The following is a 15,547-nucleotide window of genomic DNA, read 5'->3' as shown; positions in this document are numbered from 1 at the left end:
GTTAGTTTAGGAATCCAAACGAATTTGGATCCCTTTTTGTGAGTTGCATTGTTAATCAAATCTTTGCGAACCCACTCCTTTTTAGCAACCTTGATGTTCTTATTTAAGTCGTTTAGTCGGTTAGGACAACCATTAAAGTCATGACCAGTCTTACCACAAAAGTTGCAAACAATATACTCGGGAAGGCCTGCATATTTTCTCCTTCGAAAATCAGTCTTGCTTGGTTCTTGGTTTCTGAAGTTACAGTTCACTGAAATGTTACTTTGGAAACCAAGTCCAGCTTTCTCTTCAGATTTTTGGGACTGATTTATGAGGGAGTCTAAAATGTTTTGGCTACCTTCCCATTTCTTGTAAAACTCTTTAGCATCATGCAACTCTTTGGTCAAAGTTTCAATTTTAGCAAGATGGTCAAGATTTAGTTTGCCTACTTTGTCGAAAGCGGATTTAGCATGACTACATTCATCACTAAGCAACATAGCAATTTCTTCAAGTTGCTTATTATCATGTCGACACGAGGTAAGGTCAGCTAGCAGTGTGTGGACAAGGCCCTCGGGAACTGCGTCCGCGGGATCCACACTAGGCATAATCGACTCGAGGTTCTTTCGAATCGAATTAAGACAAATTAGAGTCGCCACCAAGTTTTTTGGGAACTTGGAACCGTTCAAGTCAACTTTACACCTTTCATCGAAAAGCATAAAGCCAATCGACTACGAGTGATTAAAGATAAAGACTTGTACCCTATATCACTCGATTTGAATGACTCTCATAATCCAATGGTATTTAGACGGATCCACAAACCATAGATCTTGAGTAAGGGGTGAGGGTACATGTTAGGAAGCCCATAAGGACACCTAACCCCGCCCGTCAATAACGGCCTCTACTAAGTCAAGTATCGGATTTCAAACAAGGTCATAGCTACTATGATATATGATATGCAAACATCGTTTTCAAAACCCTAACATGTGACAACAATTTCTATGTCGTTTTAGATGCAACTAAACTAACTTTGTCAAAGTTGTAATTTAGCATGTGGGTTGATGGATCTAACAACATAAAAAAGCAAACAAGGCTTGATGGAAATGGGGGAGCCGTTGGGATCTACCCTATTACAACCCAGGCATTTCATGCCGACGCAACGAGAAATTAAAGATACAACTCGATCTAAAATACAACGCTACACACACGACGCAATACACGGCCATTCGGCCTAGGAAACCGTGCACAAAGGGGTGGCCCACGGCTTACATGACTCACGGCCTTGGGTCACTCCTCGTAATGCGTGCTTTCGCTTAATCTTATCGAATTAGACATTGGGTCACACACCAAAGCATGCATTAGCATAAATCGGGCCATGTTGCTTTAAACAACATGCGATTTACTACGCTCTTACATGCATTAGGGCACAACCATCTAACCAAACAAGACTAAGGTTTTTGAAAGAGGTTTTGTCTCGATAAGAGAAAACTAACTTGAAAATTACAAACAAACTACCAAACACGACTCGATAAACAAAGTAATTACAAGATACGAAATAACGAGATAAAGATGAGAAATAACGAGAAAAGGGACTACAAGGACACGGCCAAACACGGCCTACACGATCTAGCATAACCTAATCCTTAGGTTAGATTCATTAGGTTAGATAGATGGTTGCGAAACGGGATAGGAAACAAGTTAGAAAACGAGTTAGAAACAACGTTGATCTATTGGAAGGATGTCGCGCAAAGGTGTATTCTACTCGGCCTAAGGGGTCAAATTAGGTCAAGTTCGCTAATTAAATTAACTCATCGAGTGTTAATAAGAAGGTGCTAATCACGCACTCTTATACTAGCGAGAAATTATGTGAAAGAGAGAGATGTATTCAATTAAGTTACAGAATTGTTAATTGGTTTTAAAAGCTATGTAGATGTACCCTAAAGTGTCTAATTAGGTTATTAAACTGATCTAATATCATCTAAACGAGTTATATATTAACAATCAAAGGTCATATTAACATGTAAATGGTCCAGGGGTAGGTCGAATCACACGAGAGAAGAGAGGGGTCAAAAGCGAAGAACGAAGTCAGAAATCGTTTTATTAATGTCCTACTTTGAACACGAGGATATGTAAATGAGACGGGGGTGTACGACCGACTGATGTAGCGGTTTCTTTCCCATCTCAAGTAAACGCGGGTGTTCTTGGTTGTACTTTAACTCATACTCGGACTAAACTAGTTTCATAGTTAATAAGAACAAACGATAAACAAAAACGATAAACAAACAAAAACGAACTATAAAAAAACAAACATAAAAAACGAAATAAAAGGGAGAAAGAGGAGGATTTGATGCACCCTCAACCTACATGTATCATTGACACCGTCTTGGGTCGTAATCGAACGTAGATTTTATCTCGAGAGGCCGTCGTCGACGAAGAAACAAAGCAAACAACACGTTTTTTGCAAATCTGGACAGCAACTTTCAAACTGCGATTTCTCTCTCGTTTCACTGTGAAAATTCGATTTAAAAGATGTTTTGAAAACTAGAAAGAGAGGAGAACAGATATCTTAAAACAATCCCTGATCTTTTTGAGTTATTGGGCACAAAAACCGAGCACAAACAGAACTGGACAGACAGGAAAAAACCGCGAAAACAGAGTGTATAACACTCTGTTTTTTGAGGGAATTCGTGTACTCTCAAAGGCAATTTGGCTCGTAAATGTTTGTCTAATGTGTAGATGGATGTTGTGTGGTTAATTTGGAACAAGAAACTCGAATTTTAATGGAGGTTTGAAGGTTGAACGAACGGTTTCAAAGAGGACACACAAACTGATTCTCAGTTTGTAAGTCGGTTTTGTCGAGGGTTTTTGGGAGGCAATTAGGGTTTATTTCTGGAGTTTAAAGCTTATAAGTGAAGGTATTATGTATGGAGAACTTAGAGTAATGAATGTATGGTGAAGGGGGGGTATTTATAAGGAGTTAAGGTAGGGTAAAAAGGGGGAGAGGCAGACGGGCTCATTCACGCATAACTGCTGTCCAGCAGCTTTTGTAAGGGTTTGAGAGGCTTTGTGACGGGTTTTCTTGGTGGTTAAGGTAAGGTAATATGGGTAGGATACTAGGGTATGGGTTAGGGTTAATGGGCACGGGTTTTGCAGGTGTTTGGAGCGGGTTTTGGACTCGGGTTTTGGCACGCAAAACAGGGGGGCTGCTCGTGTATGCGGGCTGTTTGGGGAGTATTTGGGACGGGATTTGGATGGGTTTTGTGGTGATCTAGGTGCTGGGTTATTGTGGGTAATGTGGAGCACAGATTGGTGGTGATGGGTTGCGGGTTTGGACCAAGTTTGATTCGGTTTAGAAAGGCTTTCGACGGGCTATGCAAACACGGGTAGAGGAAAGAAATTGGGCTGTGTTGGGGGGATGTTTGGGACGAGATTTGGGTGTGGATATGGGGGTTCGAACCGGGGTTGGATGAGTAGAGGCCTAGGTTGGTTAGTGTACTCGAGATTCGTGCCAACTCGTAAAGAAAACGGGCTCAAAAACCGAGCTATAATCGAGCTCCAAAACGCGTGGTTGAAACGAGTTATAAATTTTCAAATTCGATTTTTCAAATCAAATAACACATTAAAATAAATGATTTTTCAAATCAAATACACTCATAAAATGATTTTTCAAATCAATTATTTATTTTATTTTCAGTAAAATAAACTTGAGAAAATAAATTCAAAATAAAGCAATAATGAATTCACCTTAAAAAAAAGCTTTAATTTAAATATCATTTAAATTAATAAAATACTTCGTCGACAACGCTCATTCTACATCGTAAAACGAACCCAAATAATGACAGTGACAACTAATAAATACATGTGTCCTATCATCATCGGGTTTTTGTCGGGTTCTCTATAAATTCCAATATCGACGGATACGGGTATCTACACAGTGAGTCTCGTTCTTTAATCAAAATATCAACTTGAATAATTAAAGACTCGTTTTCTTTTTCAACATCAGAAACAACAGTTGAGGCAACTGTTGCTTTTGACTAGGTAGCAATATTCGTGAGAACAAGGTTTTCTTTCCTCAATTTTTTAATTTCTTTTCTGAGTGATGGAATGATGTTACTTTCTTTTATCTCATCTAGACACTCTCTAAGACCAACATTTTCTTCAACAATTTCCTCAATTTGAGTTTGCAAGTCATAGAGTTTATCGTTTTTAGCAAGACTCTTGTCAAGTACATCATCAAACATCAAACAAAGCTTTTCTTTAGAAAGAGTTCTCACCTTGTTCTTGAGATTCATTACCTCGGTGTCGGAGTAATCGCTGGAGTCGTCGGAGTGCGCCATAAGACAGAGTGCGGATTCTTTCTTTGAAGACTTGGGTCCGTCAAGATCAAGACGAGTTGTCATACAAACTTTAGCATCTAATTCTTCCTCAAGGACTTCATCCTTATCGGAATCAGATACTCCCCATATTGCAGACATGACTTTATGCTTAAAATCTTTCTTTGAAAAATCTCGTTTTTCTCTAGATTTGAACTCATTCCACTTGGGGCAATCTTTGATAAGGTGACCTTTCTCACCACATTTGAAACAAGCCACCGTGGAATAAGATCTCTTCTTTTGAAAACGTTTTTTGTTAGTATTGTTGAACTTCTTAGGATTGTGACTATTGATCATATACGCCATGTTACGTGACTACATAGCTTGCTCATCATCTCCATCATCTTCCTCATCACTTGAGGTTGATTTGAGAGCGAAACCTCTAGCTTTGGAACTTTCACCCGAGCGCTTTGCGAGACTTAACTCGTATGCCGTGAGTGAGCCCATTAGCTCATTGAGGGACAATTTGGACAGATCTTTAGCCTCCCCAATAGCCGTCACCTTCGGTTGCCATCTATCACTTAGGCTACGAAGGATCTTTCGGACTATATCCTCGGATTCAAACTCTCTACCTAGACCTTTAAGTTCATTAACAAAACTAGAAAAGCGAGAAGAAAGACAATTGATTGACTCATCTTTCATCATATTGAACATCTCATATTTTTGCATGAGAAGGTCAATACGATGCTTCTTGACTTGGGATGTTCCTTCATAAGCAAGATTTAACGTGTCCCAAATCTCTTTAGCCGAGGTACATCCGGAGATGCGATTGATATCTTGTCACCGATGCCATATTGAAGAATGGACATGGCTTTAGAATTTTTCTCGACTTTACGATAGTCAGCCTCGACATAACTTTCCTCACTTTTCACGACACTGTTCCCATCAGAGTCAGTAACCATTATAGCAAGGGGACCCTTTTGAATAATGACCCAACACTCATAATCCGTACTTTTGACGTAGTGTTCCATACGGTGCTTCCACCAGGAGTTGTTATCCCCTTTGAAGATAGGGTACTTAGTATGTTTCCCGTCCATGACTATAGGATCAACTCACTGGTAGTTAACCAGTTATCAAGAGCATAAGGCTCTGATACCAATTGAAGAGTCGAGGACGAGGGCACCTAAGAGGGGGAGGGGGTGAATTAGGTGTCTATTTAAAATTTAAGCTTAATGAAAGCTTCTTTAAATACTCTTAAACACTTTAAACAATGCTTAGATGAAAGGAGAAGTCGATACTTAGAACTAGAGAGTTAGAAGTATTCAACAACGATTCAAAGAAGCGAAGTTACAGATGTACTCAACGATTGATTACGTAAATAAAAACGTGAGTAGAGTGTGCAGCGGAAATAAAACGAAATAGACACGACTAACGATGTTTTTTAAAAACTGGTTCGGTCACTACTCCGCGACCTACGTCCAACGCTATTTTATTAAACGTCTCAGAAGTAAACTCATACAAACTAAGACCACCCCGAATAATAAAACAACTCCCCAACCTACTCCGGTTGCTAATGCTTAAAAGCTACTCCGCTTCCAAGACTTTTGCTTTGGGCTACTCCACCGAAAGACTCCTTGCTTAAAGCTACTCCGCAATAAGACTCTTGCTTTGGGCTACTCCGCCGAAAGACTTCATGCTCAAAAGCTACTCCGCTTCGAAGACTTCGTGCTTAAGGATAACTCTATCCTAAGACTTTTGGTTCTACCCGTTTGTTACAAGACCACTTATCTCAATGTTGTTCACTCAATTGAACGGAGGAGATAAAGTTTAAGTACAAAACACGGGATCCTTGAACACGACTAAAACGACTAGGTGCAACAACAAACTTCAAGTAAAAGATTCAAAAGATAAATAAACAAACTTGCAAAAGATTCAAAGATTTGAAAATGATAAACGGTTTTGCAAAGTTAATTTACTCTATTGAAAGCTTAAGTCTTTTTCAGTTTAAAACTCGTTTGTTGCACACTTGTAAAAATGAATTAAGAAAGTTATTTATAATGTTCAAGTAGTATACTTTACATTAAAATATCTTACACTCATAAGCACAAGTGATTAAAATAATGTAAGTAGTTTGCTTGGGCAACATGCAAAGCCATCCGAATTCTTCACCAAGCAACCGAGTATTCTTCCTCAAGAAATCGGTGCCTAAGATTGAAAGAAATCAGATTGTGGACACACACAAAAATAGGCTGGGTTTTTCAACAAGAAACAAGCATAAATGGTTGTGTTTATGGGAACCATAAACATTTCCATAAATGTAAAAGCAAACAACCCATTTATAGTAAGTGTCTTATTGTGCAAGCAAACTCCTTAGCAAGTCATTGAAAGCTCTATATTCTTTAAAAGACTTCAAAATAATTCCAGAAAACATTTGTGAAAGTTGAAAGCACTTTAACAAAGATTCAAATATTTTTGAAATATTTCTTTCAAAGACGAGCCTTAATTAACTGTTGACTCAACTGTTGTTTTTGCACCTAAACGTAAATTCGTGTTAAACGATCACCTTACAACACATGACATTAGCACTAATGACTATCTTCATCTTTGATCTTTATGATGACATTCTTGATAACCTTGAATTGACAATTGGAGCTTCATGCTACATGGTTAAACTTAAGAGGCACACGATTAAATAACAAATGAGATTAATTTGTCTTTAAGGCATCATCAACTCTAGCTTAATCAAATTGGGTTTCTTCACGTAGAATACTTCATTTACGAGTTATTACTTGCTCTTTCTCATTTATTTATCGTATTTCAAATACGAGTGAATTATTCTACTTGTTTAATTAAATTGAGTCGTATTCTTGTGAAAATGCCATTATGCTATACCTTATTGCTTAACGTATCTTTACGCCTACTTGTGTTGTTCTGCCAAGTATTGGTTGCACCACTCTCGTGCCGTTCTGCCGAATGTGGGTACTCGACTTTCGTTCAGTCGATCGAGTCTTGGATGCGGACTGTTCTGCCGCATGTCGAATCGGGGTCTGTTTAGTCCCGAGAATCTGGCCAGATTTAGACTAGGACTCAGTCATTGTGATCATTACTATCGTCCTACCAGGGGAATTATATTGATTGAGTAGTGAAGGTCATGCATGATATGGTTTGGATAATTTGCATTTGTCATATTTCATTTGAATTCGAGCTCGTGATTAAGTTGTCACGCCTATGTTCTTATTTGTTTTCTTATCTTATCTACTTATGCCTATGAATAGTTGAGTCTTTAATATGCTAATATTGATCTATCTTGTTTCTCTCTCATTTAATTGACACGTTTAATTATAGATCTTTTGATATCCATGTCATTTGTATTGCCCTATATGATTTACATATTTGAGTTCCTTGTTATGTGTGTTTCGACATAATGTGGCTGGGAGAACCCTGAGTTACTCCCCACTGACTGTGGCGTTCATGTTTCATGAATGACAGGTCTTAGTTGGTGCTTATATGGGGTGAAGACATGTGTGAGCTAGTGAGTATCTTGACCGTTGGACTTTATTTATCGTTTGCTAAACTCACCTATTCTTGTCTTGTCATTTGTGGGATATATTTTCCCCATTTTTGACTATCACATTTGTCTGAACCTAAGTTCATTTTCGCTTACTTTATCTATGTTGTATGTTTTATTGAACCCGCGCTTTAAAATTTAAAAAGTTTCAAAAATTTCATAAAATCTCGCATTTTCTTGTTGTATCTTCTTTGCCATTTTGCGGGGGTTCACAGTTGGTATCAAAGCATATGTTGCTCCCGACGCACACACGTGTACCCTAAACTTAAATTTTAAACTTGACCTTGAATAATAATGAATGAGAGATGGGTAGAACTAAGGACCTAAGTTGGTAGTCTCTTTGTATATACTATTTGTTATGTGCTAACCTGTTTGATTTATTTGGTGTCTTGAGAATATGGTGCGACCAACCAATGTGGATAATACTATCATGCAAGCCCTTATTCAAATCCTCCAAAATCAACAAGATGCCAATGTCAATGTGACTGTCAATCCCGCTCGACAAGTAGGAGATCGTCAAGGAAGTTTTGCTTGAATTGCAAGCCAACTAGCAAGAAACAAGGCTAGAACCTACGGTGGTGAAGTGGATCCTATTGAGCTTTCGGAGTGGTTTCGTGACATGAAGAAGAATTTCCCTCTTTATGATGTCCAAGATTGAGACAAAGTGAAGCTTGCCTCTCATTTCCTTGTACAGGAGGCCGATAGGTGGTGGACTATAACCGGACCTTCGGTCACTCAAGACCCCACCTTTGATTGGAATCGCTTCAAGACTCTTGTGGCAACTCGTTTCTACCCTAAGGAACTCAAGCAACAAAGATTGAAGGAGTTCATTGATTTCAAGCAAGGAGGAATATCCGTTCAAGCTTTCACCGATAAGTTCAATGATCTTGCTCATTATGCTTCAAGATTCGTGAAAGATGAAGATGAGCGTGTCTACTTCTACCGGAGCAAGTTGAATCCCAAGTTGGAAAGTATGGTAAGAAGAGACTCCACGACCATTGTGGCGGTCTATGATGATGCTCTTTGGGCCGAGAATTCCTTGAAGGCTATTGAATATGATGCTAAGCCTCGTTCCTTCTCTAATTCTTATCACCCTAACTTCCATGGCAAGAGACCCTTTTTGCCCTCATCTTCGTCGGATTTTTCTAACAAGAAGAGGTCCCTACCAAGAGACCAAGAGCCAAGAGTGCAAGAGCCAAGTGGACAAGTTTCCCGACCAAGCAACAACAACTTCAATCTTGAGAAGTCCCACAAGTGCTTCGGTTGTAAGCAAGCTTTACACCCGGGAGTTGGATGCTACAATAGACCCTTCACTTGTTATCATTGTAAGAAGCCCGGACATCGCTACAATGAGTGCCCCGAAAGGAAGAATGCTCCTACTCCTACTCATGCTCCAAACGCTAAGCCAAAAGGAACCATCTATGTCATGAGTTTAGCCGAAGCCGCCTCTCATCCCAACATCGTGCTTACCCCCCTTGACCATAACCTCTTTCGTTCATGCCCCTTGTACTCTTTTCGTTGTGCTTCCTCTTTGGTTTTGGATCTTGTGGCTTATATAAACTCTATGATTCTTCACCTCCTTGTTGACCTTACTTCGACTCTTACCCCTAGGAAGTTCGTCATAGATCTTTTGTTGGTTTAGTTGGAGCCTCTTAGCGTACTTTTTACTTATGATGTCTAAGTTAAGTTACTTTTCATTTTGTGCAATTTCTAACCAATTTGAGTTACCATTTTGGGTTCTTTGTTAAAATTTTGTGTTACTTTGGCAAAATTTTACTTATTTTAAAGGTTTAAAAATGAAATTCTGCTTTCAATTTGGTGGATTCTTAGAAAAATTTGATCCTTTATCGAAGTTTAATATAACAGTTTCAAAAACTTGACTTCTTTTAGAGTTTGAAAATGGATATTTTACTTTCCATCTGACTTTTGCAAAAGAAAATTTAAGTGGATTATCATTTTCATCTAGTTTTAACGTGGATGGGATGTTAAAACTCGTTATTAAAGACGTCTAATAACCTGTCCTATGCTTATCGGCGAATGATTTTATTTTGAACCTGTCTTTGACTTGGAAAGTTAGCGCTCTTGCGTGCACGACAAGAGCAATTTCGTTCCATAGAAGCAGACTTCACTTTTGAAACACTTCATAAATGTTTTTGGAAGAATTTTGATTTTGTATTTCTGTAAATGTTTTGGTTGTCGATTTCAAAAATCCGACTTGATCTTTAAAATTTTTCATTTTCTACTTTCAAGTTTCGAGGACGAAACTTTTTCAAAGGAGAGATGATTGTAACACCCGCTCTTTTTGTATAACGGCTTTAAAATATTTTAAATTGATTAATTTAACTAATTTTATTTTTAAGCATAATTTTTATGAAATGATATTTTTAAGGTTTAATTTATATAAAAATGTACATTTTTAGTTGGATAATAATAATAGTGATAATAATAATAATAATAATTTCCGTCTTAAGTGATAGTAGACTTGGGATGTAGTTCTGTCTAACAAAAGACCGTCACATTTCTCTTGTGAGACTAGATTAATTCGGACCAACCACAAATCGACAACACCCTCCACCTACCCTTATTATTTTATTCTCTCCACTCACAACCTATCACTACCTCCCTTTACATTTTGGAAAAAACAAAAAAAATTAGAAAATCAAGCTGCCTGCTTCTCTGTGTCGACACAAACAAGTCCTCCATGAACACCCGTACTCTAAACTTAAAAATTTAGATTTCTCCCTCGTTTCTCGACCAATTTCCGTAATTCTTGCGCCAAATTCTTCCCCTTTCCTTCCTCCATCTTTCTAAATAAGAAAGTTGCGGTCTTGTAAGATTTTCGTGTTGACCTGTCTTATAGTTGTCACGGTTTTAGTTGAAAAACCGAGTCCTTTTCGTGTGCTAGGTGAAGAACTTGAAGACCCAGACGGAGATTCTTACATTGTGGACGACACACTCGATGATTGAAGAGCATTCAAGGTAACGGTGATGGGATTACTCAACATTATGGTGAAATTTATATGTATTTACACGTGTTCTTACTTTGTTTAAAATAAAGTTTTCTTCTTGACTGAGTTCATGTGATGTTCTTTGAGACGGTTTTATTCGAGTTTTACTTATCCATTTTGAGAAAAGCTGGTACTTTTGGTTTCATGGTGAAATGAGTAATCATGTTGAGTAATTTATTTGGATGAATACTATCATTTTCATGCTTAAAATTTCGTCTTAAGACGGACGCAAAACTGAAAATGAAACCGTGAACCAAGGGACTGTTTTGGGCGTTTTTGGACATTATTTGTGGGCTGAAATTGTTGTTGGTTCCAGTCAATTTGATTGCTCATGTATTGTGTTCATATACATGAATAAATATAGTCTTTTGTTTGGATGAATTCCGCCTTGTAACATGCTTAAAAACTTGTTTTAAGACGGCCTCATAAATTTCTAGAAAAACCATGTCTATATAAGTTGATGATGGATGACTTTTGTGGACTGTTTTTGAGTTGATTCCACGGATGATTTGAACCAAATAGTTGATTTCCGTCTCATATGTATATCCTATTATGTAATGGGTTGGTTGTATGTGAGAAGTTTCAACCTTTTCATGCTTAAAATTTCGTCTTAAGACGGTCACAAATGAACTTAAACCGTGAAAATGGACTTGTTGAGCAGTTTTCGCGGGCTGTTTTGACGGGTTTCTTTATGCTAAATTGAACCAACTTTCTTGCTATTAACTCAAGTACATGTACATGTTTGGATTGGATCTTTTGTACGGTTGAAATCCGTCTTAGTTTGGCCTAGGAAATCGTCCTAAGACGGTTAGACAAAGGGAGGCATGCTGCATTTTTTTGGATGTGTTCTGTACTGCTGTACTGCTTGCTGCTGCGTGCTGCATACTGCTAGGCTGCGTCCTTTGTGCAGCATCTTCTAGCTCTATTACGGGTAGTGGCCAGGTGTGACGATCCACACACTTCGAACCCTTAGGTTTATTTACGCTATGTAGTTTCATTTCCTCTTTTATATTTTTAGTAAATACTTTCCTAGTTTAGCATAGTTAGCATAGCTTTTTCTTTCCATAAATAGGTATATAGCTATTCTACACTTTCAATGTTTTTTGCTACCAGGATGTAACTATCAAATTTCCCTCTTTGGGGAGTACTAGTCAATCAAAATCTACTTCCCACCAAGTTGCCTTCTTATTGCTTGTTGTTGCTTTCTTGTGAACGACTCTTGCCTTCACTTCACTAACAAGCCCGTGTGTGTCGATCGAGACTAGGATTCCGACACCCACAACCCAAGACCGATTACGAATGCACTAGTGCTTGACAAACACTAGTGCTTGACGCTCTCGCTTGCATTCTTGTCGAGTGTTTCGGCAAGGGTGCGCGTCACGCCCCGACTCAAAGTTTCGGACCGTGACATTTGGTATCAAAGCTCGGTCTTCTTGACGGGCTTCTGTATATGATGGCATTAAAGGCAGTAGATCCGAGTGGGAACAAAAGTGAGACTAAGGCCAGGATAGCGGCTTTAGAGAGATTGATGGACGAGAAAATTCCATCCTTGGAGGCTCTCATTGTGAGTTTGGAGAGTACTCACCAAGTAGTTGATGAGACGGTAAAGGGGCATGATGCCCGCTTCGAGGCCATAGACGATTCCATAAAGAGGCACGAGAGCCGCCTTGTGGTCGTCCAAGAGGTGATTCCGAAAGAGAATAACTCGGATATGGGTTATCTCTATGAAAAAGTCGAGCAACCCGAGAACATGTGCAATACCTTGATGAAAATGGCCGCGGACGGGAGTTTTGGTGGAACTCCTAAGGTGAAGCCGCCTAAACCCCTCAAGTATAGTGGGGTGAGAGATTCGAAAGAAGCCGATAACTTCATCTTCGACATGGAATAATACTTCCGAGTGAGCGCGCTCGACGAAGGTCTAAAGGTCCGCACCGCGAGTATGTACCTAACGGATGACGCTAAACAATGGTGGCGCTCAAAACATGCCGAGATCAGGGCAGGGACCATTAGGCTAGAGTCATGGAACGATTTCAAGCGACTCTTCAAGGAGCAATTCTACCCGGAGAACACCGATTTCCTAGCTCGAAGGAGATTAAAGAACTTGAAACATACAGGATCAATTCGTGATTATGTGAAAGCGTATTCGGCTTGTATGTTGGAGATAGCGGATATGACCGAGAAGGATCGGGTGTTTCAGTTTATTGATGGCTTGAAGGAGTGGGCTGAGCGAGAAATCATGCGACAGCGACCAGAGTCCCTCTCGGCTGCGATGACAGCGGATAAAAGGCTAGTTGACTATTACACGGAGCGCGAAACCTCCCAGAATAAGGGATTCGCTGCAACGGGCGGAAGCAACCAAAGGTTTGGAGGGACAACTTCACAAGCAAGACCTTCCACTACGGGTAATAGTCGGTTCCGTCCCGGAGGTGATAATAGGAGATGAGGGCCGACGAATTCTACTCCAACCTCTTTTAAGGGTAGTAATTCTGAAGCGTCGACTGCTGGGAAGCCTTTCACGTGCTTCCTTTGTAAAGGAGCGCACCGAATGTCCAAGTGCCCTCACCAGAGGGAGTTCAACGCCCTCAAGAAGAATTTGTCCAAGATGTCGGTAGAATAGAATCCCGAGGGGATAGACAAGGATGCAGAGGGGTGCGATGATGATGAGGCCAGTGAGCAAGGAGAAATGGCTCGAATGGGAGCAGTCCACATGATGTGCTCAATGGGCAAGGGCGCTGAGCGCTCCGAGACCAAGTCCACGGAACTAATGTACGTGGAGATAAGCGTCAATGGGAAGGCTACTCGAGCTATGATAGATACAGGGGCCTCCCATAATTTCGTCATGCCCGACGAAGCGAAGAGACTCGGAATGAAGTTGAACCGAGGAGGAGGAAGCATGAAAGCTGTCAATTCCAAGGCCTTGCCGATTCATGGTGTGGCTAGAGAAGTGGTGATCAAGATGGGCGAATAGACGGGGAAGCTCGACTTCACCAGCGTCCTGATGGATAACTTCAAGATCATCCTCGGCATGGATTTTCCAGAAGCGAACCCCGACCTTTCTGGCACTCCACAATGGGTCTTTAATAATGGTGGGATCAAAACCATGTCTTGTGAAAGCTGTTGAAGCTGACCAAAAGCAAAAGGGGCCACTCCTCTCGGCAATGCAGTTGAAGAGGGGACTTCAAAAGGGAGAGCCTACATACTTGTGTACCATGTCCATGAAAGAAGACACCCTTGCTGAATGCGTGGAACCACAAGTAGAGAAGGTGCTAGAAGACAATAAGGACATGATGCCTGATCAGTTACCTATGAGTCTGCCAACCCGACGTTCGGTATACCATCAAATTGAATTACTCCCGGGCACAAGACCTCCTGCTCGAGGCCCAAATCGGATGGCGCCTCCCGAACTAGCGGAACTACGAAGACAGCTAGACGATCTGATTCGCTCGGGGTCGATACGACCTTCCAAAGCTCCCTATGGAGTCCCTGTGCTCTTCCAGAAGAAACAGGACGGTAGTCTGAGATTGTGTATCGACTACCGGGCTTTGAAAAAGCTGACGGTGAGGAACCGCTACCCCATCCCATTGGTAGCAGATTTGTTCGATCAATTACAAGGCGCTGTATACGTCACCAAGCTCGACCTGAGATCTAGTTATCATCAAGTTCGAATTGCCGAAGGAGATGAGCCGAAGACTGCTTGTGTGACGAGGTACGGGTCTTTCGAATGGTTGGTCATGCCCTTTGGCTTGACGAATGCACCTGCAACGTTTTGTACGTTGATGAACCATGTTTTCCACGAGTACCTGGACAAATTCACGGTGGTATATCTGGACGATATCATTGTATATAGTTGCTCATTGGCTGAACACATAAAACACTTGGAGTTGGTGTTCGTGAAGCTACGAGAGAACCACCTATTCGTGAAAAGAGAAAAATGTGAATTTCCCCAACCCGAAGTGAATTTCCTTGGTCACATAGTGGGCAAAGGCAAACTGAAGATGGATCCGAAGAAGATTGCTGCTATGAAGGACTGGGGAACCACAAGGAGTGTGTCTGAGCTCCGCTCTTTCTTGGGGCTCGCAAACTATTATCGAAGATTCATCCGAATGTACTCGAAAATTGCTGCCCCACTCACCGACTTGCTGAAGAAGGATAATAAGTGGGAGTGGTCTATCGACAAGAAGAGGGCCTTTGAGAAACTCAAGGAAGCGGTGGTACAGGTGCCGGTCTTGGCGTTGCCGGATATCACAAAGCCTTTTGAAGTTGAGACGGATGCATCTGAATACGCCCTCGGGGGGCTACTCCAAGAGGGTCACCCAGTGGCTTTCGAGAGCAGAAAGTTTAATGGAGCCGAGACTCGTTATGTGGTACAACAGAAGGAACTCCTATATATTGTTCATTGCTTGCGGGGATGGAGGCACTATCTCTTGGGATCGAAGTTCGTTGTCAAGACTGACAATACCGAAGCATCTCACTTCTTGACTCAGCCCAAGCCGAATAGCCGACAAGCTAGGTGGTAAGAATTGTTGGCAGAGTTCGATGTGGAATTCGCTTAAAGACCAGGAGCCGTGAACAGAGTCGCTGATGCCCTCAGCCGAAGATGTGATTTGGCCACATTGCACACGATTTCTCATTTGTCTACCACCACAGTGGCTACCGATATTCAGGCTAAGGTGAAATAAGCA

The sequence above is a fragment of the Silene latifolia genome, chromosome Y, assembly GCF_048544455.1.
Source record: "Silene latifolia isolate original U9 population chromosome Y, ASM4854445v1, whole genome shotgun sequence".
NCBI lineage: Eukaryota > Viridiplantae > Streptophyta > Magnoliopsida > Caryophyllales > Caryophyllaceae > Silene > Silene latifolia.
Note: the sequence above shows the minus strand (reverse complement) of the source record.